We start from the raw sequence: 19980 nt of genomic DNA on the forward strand, positions 1-19980 counted from the left end.
TTAATTTATTCCATTCTTCAGCAAGACTCTGCCTACATTTCTCAGAGTAACTGAGTATCTCCAAACTGCTCTGAAATCAATGATTTGGGAATACTGGGTGCAACTCAGAATAAGGTCTTTAATCGCATGCTTTCTTAGTCCTTGGGAGTAAAAAGACTGAGCATTTCTAAGCCATACAAGAGAACATGCATTCTGCTATATATTTTAAACATACGGGAAGATTAGAAATCCATCATTACTAGAAACTACTGTGCTATCCTGTAGTCACGCTTCATATTTATCGAAATCTCTGTCTAAAGTTTTTATGTTTTTTTTCCCTCCAAAACTGTTGTACAGTGGCCTCCTTAGTATTGCCTCTGAATAAAGCATACATTTGTATTAGCCTTCTTTCAACTATCTATACGATGTTAATAAAGCATCCATCTCCAGATACACGGCATGTTCCAATACAGAAGCGTAATTAAACCACACTACCAGAAAAGTCACACATTTTTAGGATCAGTTTTTGAAGAGAACATTAACATAGTACTCTTGGGACAAATGAATACTACGGTTCAGTACTACTATTTGAAAATGTATTGATTTTTTTACTGAAAATAATGAAACTATATCACTTTTGCTATTTCAACCAGAACTCAAATAATAATTAAAAGAGTAGATGTTTCCATGAATAATGAGAATGTCCACAGTTACATGAGCTGGAATAAAATACTATAAGGGCTATAGATCTTTATGCTCCAGTATACAAAACAGCTCTAAATTCTGGGGATTAGGAAGACATAACTACCCAATGCAAGATTCTTTGATTTCTTGCATTGTTTCTCTAAAGTATTAGTTCTACAGACATCTCAACCTCAGAGATAATTGTGAAGAAAGGGAGACACCTTACTGAATGTTAACTAACATTGCTTTCTTGCACTTCAAAAAAGTCTTCGGCTAATCTTTTTTTTTTTTTTTTGGTAATATGCAGTATCTTTATCTTCCATGTTTCCTGTATCACAAATGCACTGCAACAATTCCAATGCCCAGTACCTCTCCAAAATTAAACAATAAAACATTGAATCATTTCCTTTTTATGATCATTTGTATATGTGAGAATATGCTTGCATTCTTGTTCCTCCATATAAAGTGCAATTATATGAAAAAAATCTGATCTTCTCTTCCATTTACTTAAAAAGTGTGAGCCGTTTAGAGAGAAAGCAGAAAAATAATACTGCATAATTTAACTAGGGATACTTCCATACCACATATGACTATACACTATCATAACCAAAGATGTGAATAGTCCATTGCGAGATCAAGGGCCGAAATGTTTTAACGTGAAGTGCTTGCTGAGAAATAGAAAAGAATGAATGTATTCGTAACAACAAAACTTTGTTTCAATATTCAATATTCTAGAAAAGAGACTAGCACAGTGTTAAATCTGAAAATTGGGTAAATTGACTTGATGACAAATATGAGAATTTTGCTTGGATGCCCAAATTTGGTGAAGCTTATGTTTGAAATACCACTGGGATAAATGGATGAGGTTAATCTACAAAGCAAATTATTGACTACAACTTTAGTATAAAAAAGTGGCTAAAGAAAGATCAAACTCACTTCAAAGATTTCCAGATTTTTCAGACTAGAAGTTGTCTTACACATGTATTGTATCCCAGTTCTCTGTTTTGTAACCAATTCATATTTCCAAATAAGGACTTCCATACATTTTACCAGTTTTGTTTTATTTTATTCTTTAATAACCTGCTTGAAAAGTATGAAATAGTATTAGGACTTAGCCAGTCGAGTTTTACTTACGCAAAATTATAATTTGGTCACACAAGAACTGAATGCATCTAGACTGATTGAAATAATAATAAAAAAAGGTGTTATTTTATTCTCCAGCTGAAAGTATAGCCTCAATCAAAGTTAAAACCAGTCATTAAAGTAATTTCAGGTTCCAAGGAGTAACAGGATAAAATGCTGAACCTACTGAAGTCAATGATAAAGACGCCACTGACTTCAGTAGGACTGGGATTACAGTCAGAATGTATAATGGAGCCCCATCAGTAGCATAACTACGGCAATGTGACTAAGCCCATTACAGCTAAGCAGGACAGAAGACATAAAAGATTCTGCGGAGCTTGCATGAATAATTGCAAAATTATCATCTCATATGCTCAGGTGGGAAAAGAAGCCTTGGGACCCTTTTCTTCCCATAAAATCAGCTCAATTAAAGAAGTCAGAGGAAAGAGGGTTCTTCTCTCACACTGCTCAACTAACAGATGGGTGGCCAGAAGAGCAGGACAGGAAGACTGTCTATTTGCAGGGAACAATCCTTACTGTAGAATATTGACATAGAATATTGATATTCACAGGGTGCTGGGCTATCTTGTCCGGAGCATGCTTTTGCCATGAAAGGTTGGACCAAATGATCCTGGAGGTCCCTTCCAACCCGGTATTCTATGATTCTGTGATATTCCAAAAATCCAGAGTATTTTCCTGATCCTGTCCTTATTCCAAGATGTAACTCTTACTTATACGAGTTATCACACAGATATCAATAGAGTCATCTATGTCTTTGCACTTATTGCATGTGTCCTCTTTTCTGTTCAGGCAGATATTGGAAATGTACAGTTGGCTGGAATACCTTAACATTACGTATCCCTGACACGCCTACTGCAATTATGCAGATCAGTTTTACTGAAACAATTCTGGTCTACACTGAAATCAATGTGGACATATTATAGTGTGAGTACATATCTCTCAAAAATATAGCAATCCTATGTCAGAGGAATCACAGAATCAATATTTATTACTGCAGGGGATGTAGTATGCTGTATTCCTGAATAAGTTGATATATACAACAGGAAAGTGTCTCTGTGGGGGTTTACCCTGCTAAGTCAAACTGAAAACCTTTACAATTCTCCTGATATACAGACCTCTGGGATCTGCCTCCTTTCAGAAAATTTCATCTTCTGTAGCTGATTACATATTTAGCTGTTCTAAGGATGTATTTTCTAGGCTTTGGGAAAACAGAGTTTGCACTAAACACTGCATGAGAACTGTCATGTACAGTCATTCCCACTTTGCAGTTTTTCCCACAGGTATGTGATTTCATAAACGTTCTGTATGCAAATAAAATCATCAAATAAAATAATATGGAAAATGTATTATATGAAAAAGAATTAGAAGTCACAAGAAAAGAAGCTCTCTATAACTAAGCCAAGCTGATATACTTTTTATCAAATTCCACTTGGTAAAAGTAGATTACTTTCTGGTTAATCTGCTGGTAAATTTCAATAATCTTTCCCTTGAGTGAAAATGAGAATGCCACACAATATTTAATTCATCGGATAATTGTTAACTTTTTCCCTGTCAAGTCTCAAAAATAAATACAGGTAATTAATTTAATACACTGTTTATGTCTTAGTTCAAGTAAGATTACTTCACCAGTAGTTAGTAACCCAAATTGCCATGCTATGCCTACAACTGGTTAACGGTTCCAGACTTGTTAGCAACAATTTGTTACAGTGGGTGCCAGGATGGAAAATGGAAAGGATTGACCAACCCAAATAAACAAACAATGCAATTCAAGAACAATTCTGAGCTCACCAGGGAGCTGAAAATCTATTCCAAATGCTGCTTCAACTACGTGTTGTATAAATACTCTAATACATTTTTCCAAAACAATGCTCTGCAAGGCCATGGCAACATAGGCTGCCTAACAATTTTATAAACATTAAAAATGAAATTTTGTAATGTTTAATACTACAAGTTTGATGATGAGTAGTGATCTGCAAGAAATTTTGAGTGTTAACTATTTTTCATTATCCAAACTCTACAGAACCCTGACAACTCTGCAAATTCAAAAGATAACAGAAACTTTCTCTAAACAGTCTACAAACAAGTCAGAAAAATTGGAATTTGTGTGTTGTCTTTGACATCTCTTTTATTATCTTGCCCTTTTCTCTGAGATCCCTTCTTATCCTTGACATATGGCTGCCAATAAGCATGATGAATTAACTTATGTTGAACTCTTGAGTGCTTCCACTACTTCAAATGTTAACATTATCCACACCTGGAGCTGGCCTTAGGCATTACCAAAAGTTCTCATGTGAGTGTATCTCGAATTGTCAGGGTAGTTCCTGAAGATAAAGTAATTAAATGTAACAGTTGTGGGGCAAGTGATTACAGGAAACAGAATAAAATTAATGGGGGGAAAAGCAATTAGGTATTGAAATAAGTTTTCCATTTTTATGAAAGGCCCTCTATCTAGTTTTCACAACTTTTTTCTCAAAGCCTCTTCAGAATCACAGCCAATAAAAAGATGAAAGCTTCTGTCTCACATCCACGAAGCAAAAGGTTTTATGCAATTCTTATACTAAGCTAAGAGTAATAAACAAATTTATTAATTTTTGGATATACATAGTACAGAAGATTCTGAAGCCTAATTTGAAATGGATTACTATTTTTATTACAAACAATTCCAGAGCTGTCAAACTACAGATAGAAATAGAAACAGATACAGACAAATTAATGTTAATCTAGATTCAGTATTTGTAATCTCACTGCACAGACAAAAACCTCAGCCTATACAGCCTACACTTAACTCAGAAGCATAGCAAATGATACAATGTGCTACTGCAATTTATGGTTACAGATACCAAAAAGAATTAATTTAGAACTGGATCAAGCATTGTTTGGCAGTCATGATTTTTGTTATGAGTTTTAGCAAAGAAACAAAGGTTCGGAACCCCTCCAGAACCTCTTCAGGACTCTAATTACAGAATTTATTCTTAAAGAGGAATCTAACATAAACTAGCTTCTTGCCCTGAAATTGCATGTTTACAAAAAACCAAACCAAAACAAAATCACTACCAACAAAAAATGACAACAATAACCCCAAAGCAAACAACCAACCAAAGCAAACAAAGAAAACAAACAAAATAACCCTTCTATCTGTGTAGTTGCAGAAGCACTGCATTAGAAATTTCACCAATATAGGCACTGCTTAGAAAAAACCCTTCCAGGTTGAACTCGAAATGTATTAACACAGCAATGTGTGGGATTTAACAGTGAGGGAGTTTCCAGCTCTTGCTGTGTTGTTCATGATCTCAGCATAGTTAGAGACATTTTAGGACAATCAGCCTGACACCTTTCACAAGTATTACTTTAAAAAGAAAAAGGATTTAGAGGATGAGGGATTTACTATAAACAAGGAAGTAAATAAATTTAATTTTATAATAACATCATAGAATAGATTAAACCCTAAATGGAGACAAACATAGACAGAAGATAAATTATATCAACTTGAGGAAAAGGAAAGGAGTACATCTAAAGAAGATAATCAGAAGCTGCTCTGTGATGGGAAGATGGAATCATGGAAACAGATCTCCAGGTGACTGTGATCAGCAAGTAGGTGATGTGTTTGCAATCGGGACATGACAGCAAAAAAAGAGAAATGCAGTTTGGGTTGAGTATATAGAGATATTAAGTGTCACAGGGCAGAGATTTAAAGTCATGTTTAAGTCGGTTTAAAGTCATGTTGATTCTTCTAAATATGTAATGTTTACCAATGCAGCCATTAATTCTGTGCTTTGTTAAAGGTTCCACTGGCCTCCTGAATACAGACTTTAGCTTACTGATCCATAGATTCTGCAGAAATATCTCTCTCTCTCTTCCTCTCTGCTAAGCACGTTTGCTACCCACTGTTTCACTAACAACTAAAAGTTCATTTGAGTTTCTTTGTAATACATAGGTAAACACCATTTTGACCAGTGATTTGTTACTGTTTCATTGATTTGGCCTATAAACATTTTCTTGGTTTAAACCAGATCTTTAGAACCACTATCAAGACAGTTTTGTTATGGGAAGCTACTTATGCTCCAATACAGCAAGTATGGATGCATGGATGCAATGGATTTACCTAATCTTTTATGACTTTATCTTCTAAGCTTGTTTTTATACCTTTGCCATCTGTCAGCGTTCACTATCTGTCTGGTCTTGATGCACTTGAAAAAGTATTTCTCATTCTTCATCAGGTTGTTCCTCTTTTTTTTTTTTTTTTTAAACAGAAGTTTTTTACCCGAGTCCTGTGAACTGTTACAAACAAGCTCAGACTTTTCCTCTTGTGGGTTCCCTGATTTCTATTCCAGAGCAGCCATGTACAATACCATAGCATTATGTCCCAGCATTACATTTACACACTCTACCTGGTGTAATTGAAGTGCTTCATTATTAGTCTGTCCGCACCCTTGCAACATTCCCAGCTCCCACAATATGTCAGTCATTGTGGCCATATTGTTCAGCCAGCAAGAAAACGACCTTTTTACTATCTTTATGATATTTAAACACTATTTGTACATTAGGTTGGCAGGCTTAGTATAGAGGAACTGGTATCTGGTTAATACAGGTTATCTGTTTGATTTCACATCAATTCTCCCTTCACAAATCCCATTATATTTTTCTTACACAGACATCTCACTGTTTCCATTAATTATCTTCCTTCCACCAAATTCTGAATACATCCATTATGGCAAATTCACCATTTTCCAGCATTCCTGGATAAGCAGTACACATTCAGTTTGATCTCCTGCTTGTGGTACTCTGTTTATATTTGTGTTAGATTTGTGCATTGCCTATCTAATGATATTATTATATATTAGCTATCACCTAAAGTCATACATTACTCCTTTTCTTTTAAAAAGTTGATATTGGACATTGGATTATTTTTATTCAGTATTCTTATAAGAAGTCTCTGAAAGTTCATTATTAAGACGGAAATTCACAGTACAGCATGTATACTAACAAACTTGATGGGAAATTGTTAAGAAGGAGAAAATAAAGAGTAAGATCTGCATGAATTGCCTTTCTGAATGCCAGTGCATTACTGCAACTAGTTCTACTGGAAATGCTTCAGGGTCATCATATTTAATCATGAAATATATAGGCTAGATTTCCTTCCACATCAAGTCTCTTTCCACCACAACACTGTTGCCCTTGCATAGTCTTCTACTCAGGCCAGCCAAGGCCATGTGTAGAAGGAAATTACAAAACTATACAAATTCTGCCTGCAACCTCAAAATAGAGAGGCACATCTCCTAAAACAACCAGCTTAGAAATTGTTAACAATATCACAGATGGGGCTGTTTTTCCTGCTTGTTATTTTTGTTATCTACTACGTTACAGAATCACAGAACCACAGGATAGTTGAGGTTGGAAGGGACCTCTGGAGGTCACGTGGTCCAACCTCCCTGCTCAAGCACGGCTAGCTACAGCTGGTTGCTCAGGACCATGTCCAGTCAGGTCTTGATTATCTCCAAGGATAGAGACTCCACAATCTCTCCAGGCAACTTGTTGCAGTACTGTCACCCTCACAGTAAATGTTTTTCTGTAGGTTCAGATGTTTTCTTATGTTTTCTTATGTCCAGTTATTATAAGACTTAGGTTTTCATTGCTTGAAACTTGCATACTAATTGTTTGGGTCAACATTTTTCATACTGATCATTTTCCTTAGGCCAAACGTGTGTTTTCTTACAAGAAAATATCAACAATCACCCATTCTCTTCTATAAAAGTCCTATCAGGCTTTCATCTGAAATATTCTTGCTCAGATACGTAGAAGCAGGTACTTAAAGGCAGCATGATGTCTCTGGGATGCAACTTTCATTGCCTTGTGGAACTCCAAAGCAGGTCAAAGTACACTTACCTGGAAAACCGCCAATATAAGTCATTAGTAATGCCTTTGGGTTTAAGGGCCAGAATCGTCAAGACATCTTTTCCACTGAATATCTCACAGATTTACTTTTAATATTTTCTTTAAAAGTTAAACTTTGCAGCTTTAATTTTTCACTGTTTATTCCTGTGGGGAATATTTGTTTGCTTGTTTTTTCCCACTCTAACTCCTTTTTAAATTGCTGTACTTGGGTTTCCTAATTGCAGATGACAGAGTAACAGGCAGAACACAGTGTAAAGGTTTTTTCTTTCACCTTTTCTATGAACAATTATGTTTGGGAGGATTTGTTCACAACTACCAAGGCTAAAATCTTTCTTCTTGTTTGTATGTTGCTAAGTGAACAACTGCATTCTTCAAAAAGCACTATCCAGTCCTATTTGTCATGCCATCCTGGTTTTAAGTGTATTGCTGTATCTATGTTCTTGAACATATATATACTGTTTTCACAACTGCCTCTATATGCTCCACAGCTGCACATGGATTCACATAAACTGTATTTATTTGGGACTCGGCACCTTTCTCCCAAATAACAAGGATATTTCTCTTCGATTAATTAAATTTATGGAGTGTACTTGGATGTGTTAAGGGTGTCTGGCTTCTAAATGTTGCAAAACCATAAAAGCGTACGTTTTTGAAGCTGATCAGATTTTTTTTCTTTAAGAGTATCTGTAACTGTAGCTGAATAAATTTTCTGTCAGGCTTTCCAAAACAAATCAGTTTGGAGATGACAAAGCATGGAAAGTTTTGTCTACAAAATGTACTACTGCAGAATCAGAGAAGTAAATAAAAATAAGGTTTTTCAAGGGAAATATGTAATTTTGAAGATAACTATGTACTCTAGCAAAGCTCACGCTGAAATGGCCTTAACTGCTGTTTTACATGCTAAACTGGATTCTTGGAAGTCAGTGGAAGCTGTGCCTGAGTAAGCAGGGTAAGGACCAGATACTTAAGAGGTGAGTCAGTTTCATCTTTCAGATATTGTCTGAGTGTCTCTTGGAACTGAATTAACCATTTGACTCAAAATTCTGTTCTGAATTATGTAAAAGCAACTCCCAGCCAAATCCAGAGGAGTGCACACATGCACCTGGGAGTGCTGGCTCAGAGAACAGGACCTAGCCTGTTGTGAGGATGATCCCTGATGTATAAATGCTCTGCAAATTAACTGAAACAATCAAGTTCAGCATTCCTTCCCCACCACAGGAATACCAGCTGTAGCACACTGACTAGAAGTCCGAGATGACTAATGTAAACCTTTTTGCTGTAGTTCTCCCTTTGCCGCCTCCAATGGACTTCCTTCAAAATATAACAGAAGAAATTTCCATCTCTGTTACTTTAGCTTTGAACTACTTCAAGCACAGACAGAACAAATAATATTCCTGCTTGGAGCACGAAATGAGGTTACGCCAAACTCCAAGTAGCACAGGAGGTAGAGGCAAGTGTAGGAGAAAAAAAAGCATTTATATAGGAAAGCTCCATTTTCAATGGCAGCCGATATTGTTTCTAATGGAAGTTAGGAGAATGCTAAAGTTTTACAAGGTCTAGCAATGGATAACAGTCCAAAGAAATTCTAAAGACTTGCTTGGATTTACTTCCTCCAGCCATGGTAACTAATCATCCAGTATGTTTCTTCTTCTGGGCAATGTGAGTCTAAATACTTTGTAGTCACAAAATATTTTGATGTGGTTGTAAGTAAATGTAAGTATGGTTAAATGTTTGGCAAAATCAAAGTATACTTGCATTAGAATAAGCACATCTAATTTGTAAAACAATATTAGGAATCATATTGCTGGTAAAACAAAACAATTTCTTAAACAGGGAAGGACAAAATGATAAACCAGTGTAAGATGCAGAACTGAATTTCTTGTGTTTGTAAGAAAACCAAGGGAAATATTGCTGGGTTCATTCAGAGGCTAATTTCTATATTGTAGGTATTTTGAAACCTTATAGTGAAATCTCTTTTTGGGAATTGCACTACTCTTCTGTCCAGCACTCAAAGTTTATTAACGTTTTGTGGGAAAAAAGCTGTTTGGCAGCATCCCAGTCCATAAGGGTCTGAGAATGATGTGCCAAAAAGACTCGGGAGGCCTAAAAAGCCACTTCAAAATATGGAAAAGCTTTTTATTTTTTTTCTTCCAGAGGCCCAGTTCAGGGGGTTTCAGCCTGTTTCATGGATTTTTCCAAGCTGCAGCACAAAAGCAAGCAATTTGTTACAGACACCCAAAAAGCCTCTAATATTATGATGTTTAAGCAACAGTGCTGCTTTAGAATTAAAGGTTTGTTTTTATGGTTTTTCATAGCTATTGAAAAACTCTTTTTTTACCCCACTAATAGCTAATAACTATCTATGTGTAGATACGTAGAAATGTATTTAGTGTGAAGATAATCTTCCGGTCACATTACTTTTTACATGTTGGCAGGAATCAAAGTCTATTTTCATCTTCACAACTTTGCATGTTTCTCTATACCACGATTCCTCAAAAAGTGAAAACTTTGTCTTTACAATTTTGTTCCATGATGACAGCCTAGTCATATGCATAAGATGTTACAAATATTTCAGCTAAACATATCCATGCAAGGATAAAAGCATGGGTAAAAGCAAAATCATGCATGTATTCTGGAAAGAAAAGCCTATTTACTTTTTTTCTCCTTTTTAGCAGTCTTTTCAGTGACTTAACAGACTACATACATCTCAGAGCATTTGAATTTAAATCACTATAAAATTCCTTTTAGTTAATTTGTTTTAAATTAGTGAGACAGGTATTGACTTCGCAGAAACAGCAGGTTTGACAAATCACAGCTGAAATACGTGAGTTTTAGGTATAATAGGTACTACACAGGAAACTTCTCAAAAAGTTCCTTGTTCCATTAATACTCAGAGCCCAATTCTGATTTCAATAACATCACAAGGATTTTCCCCTTTGAATTCTGAAGAAAAAGGTCAGGCTCAGACTATGTTTCTTACCTTGTCATTTTAAGAACTGACCACAAGCATGGAGACAAACAGAAAGAAAGTGAGAGATAAGGAGGGGGAGTCTGTTCATTCTATTGTATCCCTATTGCTGAAGGTAGGACAGATCTAGAAGACAAAGCACTTCACTCCTAAGTATCACACCATCTGATTTTCATCTTCCTGGGCTGCATAACTGAATCCAGAGTTTAGAGTCTTCATACAGTGCAGGAATGAAAGTTTTTGCATCTGGTACATGCACAAAAATCATCATGTTGTATAGGGAGTGGACTAATCTAAGCTGGCACTCACTGGAAAGCACTCTATCCTGTGTTCTAGTCCCACCTCCTAAAATTGTTTTTGTAATTATCCAGGACTGAATATTTTCTCGTTTTCTGTAAAATTTGACAAGAGTTCCTCTTTCTCACCAATGGGCCATAACTGCAAAACTTAAATGCTGACAGTGAATAGTGAATTATCTTTGGAAAGTGAAATTGAAGATGTAAAAATCTTTTGCACATTCTAAAAAGTCTGCTGCCTGCTAACTAAAGCATAGTCTGAAGGAGGGGTTGAGTCCTTTCAGACAGACAAGGGAATTGAGCCTGGATCTCATCCACAGTTCTGTCTGTTCTAAGTGCTAAGCTACAGTCTGAAGAAAACCAGATTTTTCCACTGTGGGGCCAGCTGTTGCTGCAAGGTCCTGGCCTACTATGCATTTTCATTGCTCACCTACTGGACTGAACTCTCCAGGGGGACATGCAGAGGAATGCTTCATTTCTGTACACCTACTGGTCATTAGCCTGAGTTAATTATAAGGCTGCTCAGTCCTATTAAGGCTTAAGTACCTTTGAGAGCACGAATGAGCATTGCCGGAGTACTTTATGCACCTCATAATAAAAAATGCCCGAGCTTCCAGGCAAACTTAGGTACCTCCAGGGTTACGTGGCAGATGTGGAAACATTTTTAGGGCTGCAATTTTGACCCAGGGCATCTAAATTCCACTTGACTTGAGCATCAGGTGCTTATGTCCTTTTCTAGCCCTCATCCCAGATTAGAATCAACTGTTCAGAAAAAAAACATAATATCTGCATAATGCTGATTTTTCAGAATTATTTATAAATATTAAGTAATTAATCTTCATATTGCCTCTGGACAAATATTTCCATTTTACATATATAAAAAAATGTGATAAATTGCCATAGGCTACAACTGAGTCAGTATCAGAATTAGAATGGACTCAGACTAGAACTCAGTTCATGCCTCTCAGAAGAGAGAAAATCTTACTCTTCAGTAGAAAAGTTGTTATGTTGACATGTTTTAATCAACCAAGGACTTTTAAAGTAGTTTATGTTGTGTTTGGGTTTGGGGTTTGTTTGTTTGTTTTTCAAATAATACACAAAATTTTGCAGCACTACCTTTCAATTCTGGTAGACTACTAGCAACACTGATAGGTAAAAAACTGAGAAAGCATGATCAGAACTTATTTTTAGTGAACTTTGGCTTTTTGAGTGGTGTTAGAAGGAGTTATTGGAAATACTACATTTAATATTATGCAAGCTTGATGCATCAGTTAGACAATCACTCAAACTAAGGAAAAGCCTTATTAGATCACTTAATCACTACCAATAACAGCATTGTCTATACCACATAAACATTGAAGTATTTTAGGAATCTTTAACATTTTATGCTTCTGCTGTATTTTTTAAGATAGAAAATCCAGAAGAAACAAACAAAAACAAAATCCAAGCAAACAAACAAAATAAACAACCTCGAAGTAGGATGCTTTCTCCCTTCCTAGCTGAAGGACTTCTGTAGTTCTGGATGCTTGCAAGAATTGCTGCTGGCTTGAAAGGATTGCCAGCTACCAACCCCTTCACATCGTATTCTTGACTTGAACAGCTAAAACGGATCCTTCCTTAAGTTCTGTTGCATGGCTTACCAGTCCACTTTCTCCATACACGACTTTAGAGTATGTTAGCCACTATAATGTGATAAGTGCTAGAAAATCCTAACATATGAAACAATTTCTAGGTTAAAGTATCAAAACTGACAAAATGTCAATATTACTGAAACTACAAATTGCGAACTTAACAACCACCCTACAAATGTTTCCAACATAACGATTTTCATAACACTACATCTTGATAAATGTACGTTGTTTTACAACCAGTAATTCAGTATATCAATTTAAATCCACAAATCTTAGTTAAGCACTTTTAGTACATGTTTACATTTACCACAAGCAACATTAGGCCAAGAGCACAAGTATTTTGTTATAGAACACGTTTGATTTTTTTGTGTGTAAAAATGTGCATGTATTGCACATACGATATGCACATGAGGTCTTACCACAGAGACCACACCTTGCAACAATATGCATAGTTTCCAGCAATTAAAGTTCTAATGTTAGATATTCAATAAATTGAATATGGGCATGGCTGTGACACTGCTTTAGTAAACTCTCACTTCAAATAAGACTGCTAAGGATATCTGCATGATGGGAAAATTTTCCTATCATTCAAATACCTATTCCTTTCCTTACAAAAACCTATAATTTTTACATCTTTTCTGAAATCTCCAGATGAGAATACTAGGGGGTTATGTTTACATCACACTTAAGCATTTTGAAACTTCAGTCGCTTAAATACTAGGGCTTCAATTTTTAAGGCCGACAGCACCTCCTAGTGGTTATTCAAGTTCTTCTAAGATACTTGGTTTACACAATGCCTCAGTCATAGGTTGCATGAATACTCTTCTGGTATCATTCACACTCTTGCAGCAGAAGCTGATATTGTGAAGGAGGGAAGGTGGTGAACATGGAGTTGACCCTTGCGTGTTTTTCTTCCCTCATATTTGGGTCCACACATTTCTTTCCCTTCTTGAATCAGCTTCAGTTATTCTAGAGCTATTTTATTGCCTAATATATTTTCAGTATTTTGTTTATGGTTAAAATATTTTAAATCATGTTATATGGGAGAAACACATTTTCTGCTACTAATATTCATGGATTTCAGAGAAATTTCACAAAATAGGTTTTCCAAAGGCTCAAAAATCAGAACTCTGTTAAAAGGATCCCTAGTTTTCAGTTTAGCTTCATGGTCTTCTGTTGTCTGACTCATGTCCAATATATGTTACTGGTAAGGCTAATGTCTCAATTTGGCTGAGATGAAAACTTGTGCAGAAATAGTCTCTGTGCCCCACCTACAGGCGAGTCCTTCCTTCCCTGTGATGCTGAGAAATATACACAGGTGCCACATATTCTCTCCTAAAGGGAGTAAAAGAAGAGAAAGGTTCCAGCTGCCCAAACTCTGTTAACGATCCCAGATGGTTATGTATACTGTGTTTTACAGCTGTAGCTGCAAGGTCAGAGATGACAGAGAGTTTTTTTTCATCACAAACGTTTTCTGAATGAGCACTGACACTGGCTGTAACAGCAGGTACAACCTGAGCAACAGTACTGCCTGCTTCTCTACCAGGCCAGATGGAGTATTTCCTGGAATAATTTACACAGTTTGAGAATCCTTGTCATAAACAAAACTTGAACAATAACATGGAGTTCTCACTAAAAATCTGCTAACTTCTCAACAGAAAGGCACATAACAGGTAAAGGAGAAAAGATGATTTGCAGGTAACACTATTTTGTATAAATTAATATATTTTGATGCCCAATGAAAAAAGTTGTGGTTGGAAAGGGTACCTGGTCATGGTCCACGTGACAGTTTTCTTTCTTCATAGGTGATGGGGTATGGGAGTGATTTGCTTACGAGCTTTGTCAGAGTTGAAAAATTCTGTCATAGGGAAGGTGTTGAGCAGCATCTTCACTGCCATATTATGCCACCATATTATTCTGGTATAGATTTTGTTCCTATGAATGCCATAATCAGAATGGTTGAGGTTGGAAGGGACCTCTGGAGGTCATCTTGTCCAAATGCCCTGCAGGGCTACCTAAAGCTGGTTGCCCAGGACCATGTCCTGTTAGGTCTTTAAATCTCCAAGATTGGAGACTCCACAATTTCTCTGGGCAACCTGTTCAAGTCCTCAGTCACATTAAGTAAGCGCTTCCTTAACAAATCATACCAAACAGTCCTCTTTGCTAACAGAAAAATCCCCAAAATCTTTGAATTTTAATTTGTCCTTCATCTGGAGCATGGACTTTCAGCGAACAGGTATACTGGCTCAGTTAAAACTGGATCTAAATGTTGTTTGTTCTTAACTGCAAGTTGTATCTGAAAAAAGTATGGGAAGTTTTTTCTATTACAGAATTCTCCAGGGAGATCCTGCCATTGAGAACCAAGTGGCAAGAAGACTTCGTAATAATCTTGCTGAATTTCCAAACATTTGGCATGCATTCTTTCCATTCTTTCACAGGAATGATGTGCCCTTCTGAGGAGTTGTGTATGAGGGTTATTTACACATGATTATTTCATGTTTACCACTTCCTTTTACACAGCCCCGACTTGTTACTTTGTAATAAGTTTTATTACTTAATATATTTTGAAGCATCATACATAGAATAAATGAATAAAACTGTCAGTGCTTTGCCAAGAAAATACAGATGTCCATTCACTGCAACAGGAGCTCATATTTTAAAATGCCAAAGAGCCTAGTAATAGTAGGCAGCTAACAAGTTCCCAGCTAGCTAACACGCAGAAGTCTGAGTAACCATGAAAACAAAGCCACATCTTGAGTTACTACCCAAACTGCAGGTTATAGATGCTTCTGGATCGGAACAACAGTCATTCCCTTCAATCCCATCCACAAAAGAAACAAGGAAGTAATCAGAATGTGATGGCAGCGTTTCCATAACAAAGATCAATTTCTTAGAACTGGTGACAGCCCTGTGATAGAAAACTGACGATGGAAAGGAAAAAATAAATTAAATTGAGTTTTTAACTATCATTAAGTTTTAATAAAATGAAATAAAAATGCACTAGTAAGGTTGCTGGTGTGAATAAGAACCAGACTGAAGTGTGAACTAATCGGCTGTGTCACACCTCACAGGGCTGACAGTAATACCACCAGAATATGAGAGGGGAAATCTGTGATTTTCATTGTATGAGAATTTGAGTTTAATCCTTACTGTCCACCCCGGTGAAATTCTGATCAGGCAAGATGGACAGCCTACTTATCACTAAGAGTCTGCGCTTGCATAATACAAAGTAAGGAGGAAAAATTAAGAAACCTATGAAAATAATGGCATATAAATCAAAATATAATTCATGAATAATATATACCACATAGTTTTCTAACTGTAATTATAAAATAGTCTATTTTCTTTGCCATTTTAATTTCGTAAATTATGTATAGGTTTCCATATACTAAGGAATAATCCCAGTTTATTATGTTTTGACATAACTCTCTTTTAAATAAATTTTAAATTCATGAGAGCAGAATGTACATAATGATTGACATCAACAATAATTCACATCAGTCTTTCCAGTAGTGGAGAACGATGCTAGTACAGCTGTTATCTCCAAGAACTGGGGAGTAGCTTTGTTACTCTTTTCTCTAATATTAGAAGCCATTTAATAGTTAGTGAAGATGAACTCTGTAGGTTTGGCTTTTAGCAATATTTCACATGTAGCCTTTTGCTAAAAGCAAGGAAGTCTGTGTGTGTTCTGGAGGCAGAATTAGCCCCACACAGAGCTGCTAGTTCACTGACAACCCATACAACACTTGGAAAGTGATCCCTTCTCTTATGTGTCAATTATGACTTTTTCACTGCACAATACTTTGAAAAATTGTAAATTCATGAACGTGAATCTATGTGTGAGGATGAGAATTCATACAGATGTTTCCTGCGTTGCTGAAACAAGACTAAGGGACAAGAATATTTTAAACTGTCAGCTCACAAGAATGCTACATTTTGAGGGCCATATTGTTATTAACTCATATTAATTTCTGTTATAAAATAATTTTGGTCTGTGAAATTATTTTAGAAGCAGAATTGGTTCTTAACAATGGAAGCTTGGCACAACAGACAGAACATGCCCTCAGTTTTGCTAAAAGACGAGTAGTGAAAAAGCGTATTTCCTACAAGCACAACAAAAGACTAGAACCTCACAGATCAGAACAGCTCTTCTTTCTGATCAAAACCCAGAATAATTTCTAGGACCTTCAATGGTGGAAATCACTGAAACTAATCTATTTCAGTACTTAAGTATACACGATTCCTCTTCTTGCAGTTTCAGCACACTTGCACTATCTACATCAAAAATAAGATAATATAATTCTTATCTTTGTAGCTAATATTTACACGTATCATGTTTCCTTTAGGTCTTCTCTAAACACAATTACTCTAGTTTTTCCTGAAAGCATCTGCATTTTTAACTTCTGATCGTGCTGGTTGCTTCTTAGCAGACATATCTTTCCTTTTATTTTTTTTACATCATGCACAATATTCCAGTTAAGCCCTCACCAATGCTAAGTAGAACAGAATCATTGTTTCACTTCTTCTATGAAAGATACTTTTATTTACATATTCTAGTATAGTGCTCCCATTTTCCCAAGTTGTTTGAGTATTACTTGCTCACATATTTTGACTTGAATTGGTGGAAAACCTGCTTTCCTTTGACTGTTAAAATAACCTACAGTGTCAGATTTATGGTAAAAAAGCCCTCTACTTGTTTTGTAGAAAAACTTTCTGAAAGTATTCAAAACAATCTACTTGCAGAAATGCTTTCCTTTAACCTTTTTTCAGGATTTATATTTACAATATGGCTTTATGTAACAACTGCCACTGGAGAAGCGTGTCCAATTTAATAACCTTATTACCTTTCTTGCATAGATTCAGACTAGTATATCAATACTCTATGGCATCACATGAAATCAAAGACAGCAGAGTTGAAAAGATTTATTAGGTTTTTCTAGTCCAATGTTCTTCTAATTAAATATTAATTAAAAAAAATCTGCGGGGGCTGGCCAATGAATATGCTTGAGATAAATAGTATGAGTAAAATTGTGTTCCTTTCTTTCAGAAAGGTAGAGGTGAGCATTAGTTTGGCTGAGGCAAGCACACCAAATAGCAGTAGACACAAAAAGACTGGACAAGCTCAAAACAATGACTTTAAGTCTGTGAAGTGTTTAAGTTCTCCCCAAGGATTTTTTAAGCCAGTGAGTGCTGAAGAAACCCCAAAAGTGCTACAAATGATGCAAGAACTTGTATCAAGAACATCACCAAGAAGCTAGCTTTCAGATTGATATTCTTAGGGAAGTAAAAAAAAAAAAGGAAAAAAACAACCTAGTGCTTCACCTTCAATGAACCAAAGTATGGGGGAAATGGGAAAACTTAAAAAAAAATATTTAATTTACTCATTGATGATGTAAAATGTTTTCTGTCATTTGGGTATATTAATTATGGATAAGTTATCATCACAGTTATTTTAGTACTCATGCATTTGGGTTGTCTCCTTTTCCAGAAATGCTGGAAACATTTGGGTTTGTGTCTATTACATGTTTGAGAAAAATATTTATATTTACATAGTTCAAAATGACCGAACCTATTAGCTCATAATTTACTAAATTGTTGCACATCTTGCCAATAATGGGTTACATATAAAGAACAAGGGTGAACAGAACAGGCACCTTAACACTGATTGGGTAATACAATACAGAAATGTAGTATTCCACCCCAAAACCATACAGAAAGAACTGTTCTTTAGTGCCACTACCTGTGAACAAGATTCTGTTCACAAGTCTTCCATAACCTCAAGCAAATCACTTACCTCCACTAAATTTTTATTTTATTTGTAATACAGGGATGATCCTTCAGTCCTCTTTAAAATTTTCTTAAACTTTAAAATTCAATTTATAGTTAATTCACTGACTGGTAGAGAGCGGTAGAAATGGCAGTTGGGGTATCAGACTTTTTACTTAAGGTGTGCAGGGCTGCTGCTGAGACAATGAGGTCAGACCACTTCTAGAAGAGCTCTAGATAGTGGTGGGAAAGGCAAGTACTGGAGTAAATAAAATAGATGATATCCAGGTGGAAAAGAAAGGACCTCATAACTCACCCTCATGTGCAGAGGAAGCTACCAGTTACTGAGGATATCAATAATACCTTAGGTTGCTTGGCCTACTAACACACTAGATGGAGAAGGAAAATTTAACACTGCTGATTATGCCAATTCTAGGATAAGCAGTCTGACACGTTTCAGGATATTGCTATTTACTGAGTAGGAAACTTCCTTTCACAGTGCACATACCCAATCAAACGATGCTTTCAGTCATTTCCACAATACAGAGACAGCAACTATTCAAAAAAACATGTGGCTTCATTATTTGAAAAAAGGTCTGCATGCACCACTGGTAACTTAATAGTGGAAAGCCTGGGCAAACAATTGCAATGCAGAGGAAAAAATAAAAGAAAAAAAAAAGCCAGGAATTTAGCTAGAGGGAAAAAAAGTATAAGCCAGTCACTGTTCCTTAGTACCTCTTACTCCTTGTGGTTTCTTCCAGCATACGCTTCTCAGCCCTGCCTCAAACTAAAATCTGCAGTTACCTCCTTCCAAGAATTTATAGCTGCATTTCCTTGGATATTTGGCAGAGTTATCACCAACGGTTCTAATTTAGTTAAGCACCTGAGTCCCTGTGGCTTGTCAGCGAGTACTGTAGAGTGAAGTGGCATTCTAGCAAGGCAAAGAATACAAATGTTTGACTACTTGAAATTTAATACAGATTTTTGCATTATTCATATGTCCACTTGGGTCTTCATGTCACAGCCTCTCTGCACCAGGTTTCTCCCCCTGTCCTGCTCTCAGGTGAGTATCCACGGAGGCGTTTTAAACGGAACTGTGTTTACAGAGGCTTTGTCTGACTGTGCTGTTACACTCGTCGTCTGTGCGTAACTTTAATTCCCGCACGCTTCGCAAGATGGATCACACAAGCTCCGGCTCTCCCTGGCGTGACCCAACGTTCCCACGCTCTTCCGCTGCGACTGTCACCCGCGTTATGTGACAATTACGCCGCGGTACGCCCGGGAAGGCCACCTGCTTCTTCCCGGAACGGCTCGTTACTTAAATACTTCTGCCGGGAACGGAGGTGCGGGGAGCGCTCCCCCAGCTCGGGAGGAGCAACCGAGCCGGAGCGCACCAGCCGCGCGACTAACGGCTGGGCACGCGCGCAGCCGTTAGCCGCAGCCGAAATAACGGTCGCCGCCGCCAGCCAGCCACGCGCAGGCTGCGCGAGCCCCGGCCCACCCGTCCCCCCGCTGCCCGCCATGCCGCGCGGCACCCGCCAACGGCCGCTCCGCGCGCGACTAGTGAAACCGCGCTGCGGGAGAGACCATTGACGGGCGGGGAGGAGGCGGACGGAAGAGA

This window comes from Caloenas nicobarica, chromosome 4 (genome assembly GCF_036013445.1).
Source record: "Caloenas nicobarica isolate bCalNic1 chromosome 4, bCalNic1.hap1, whole genome shotgun sequence".
Lineage (NCBI taxonomy): Eukaryota > Metazoa > Chordata > Aves > Columbiformes > Columbidae > Caloenas > Caloenas nicobarica.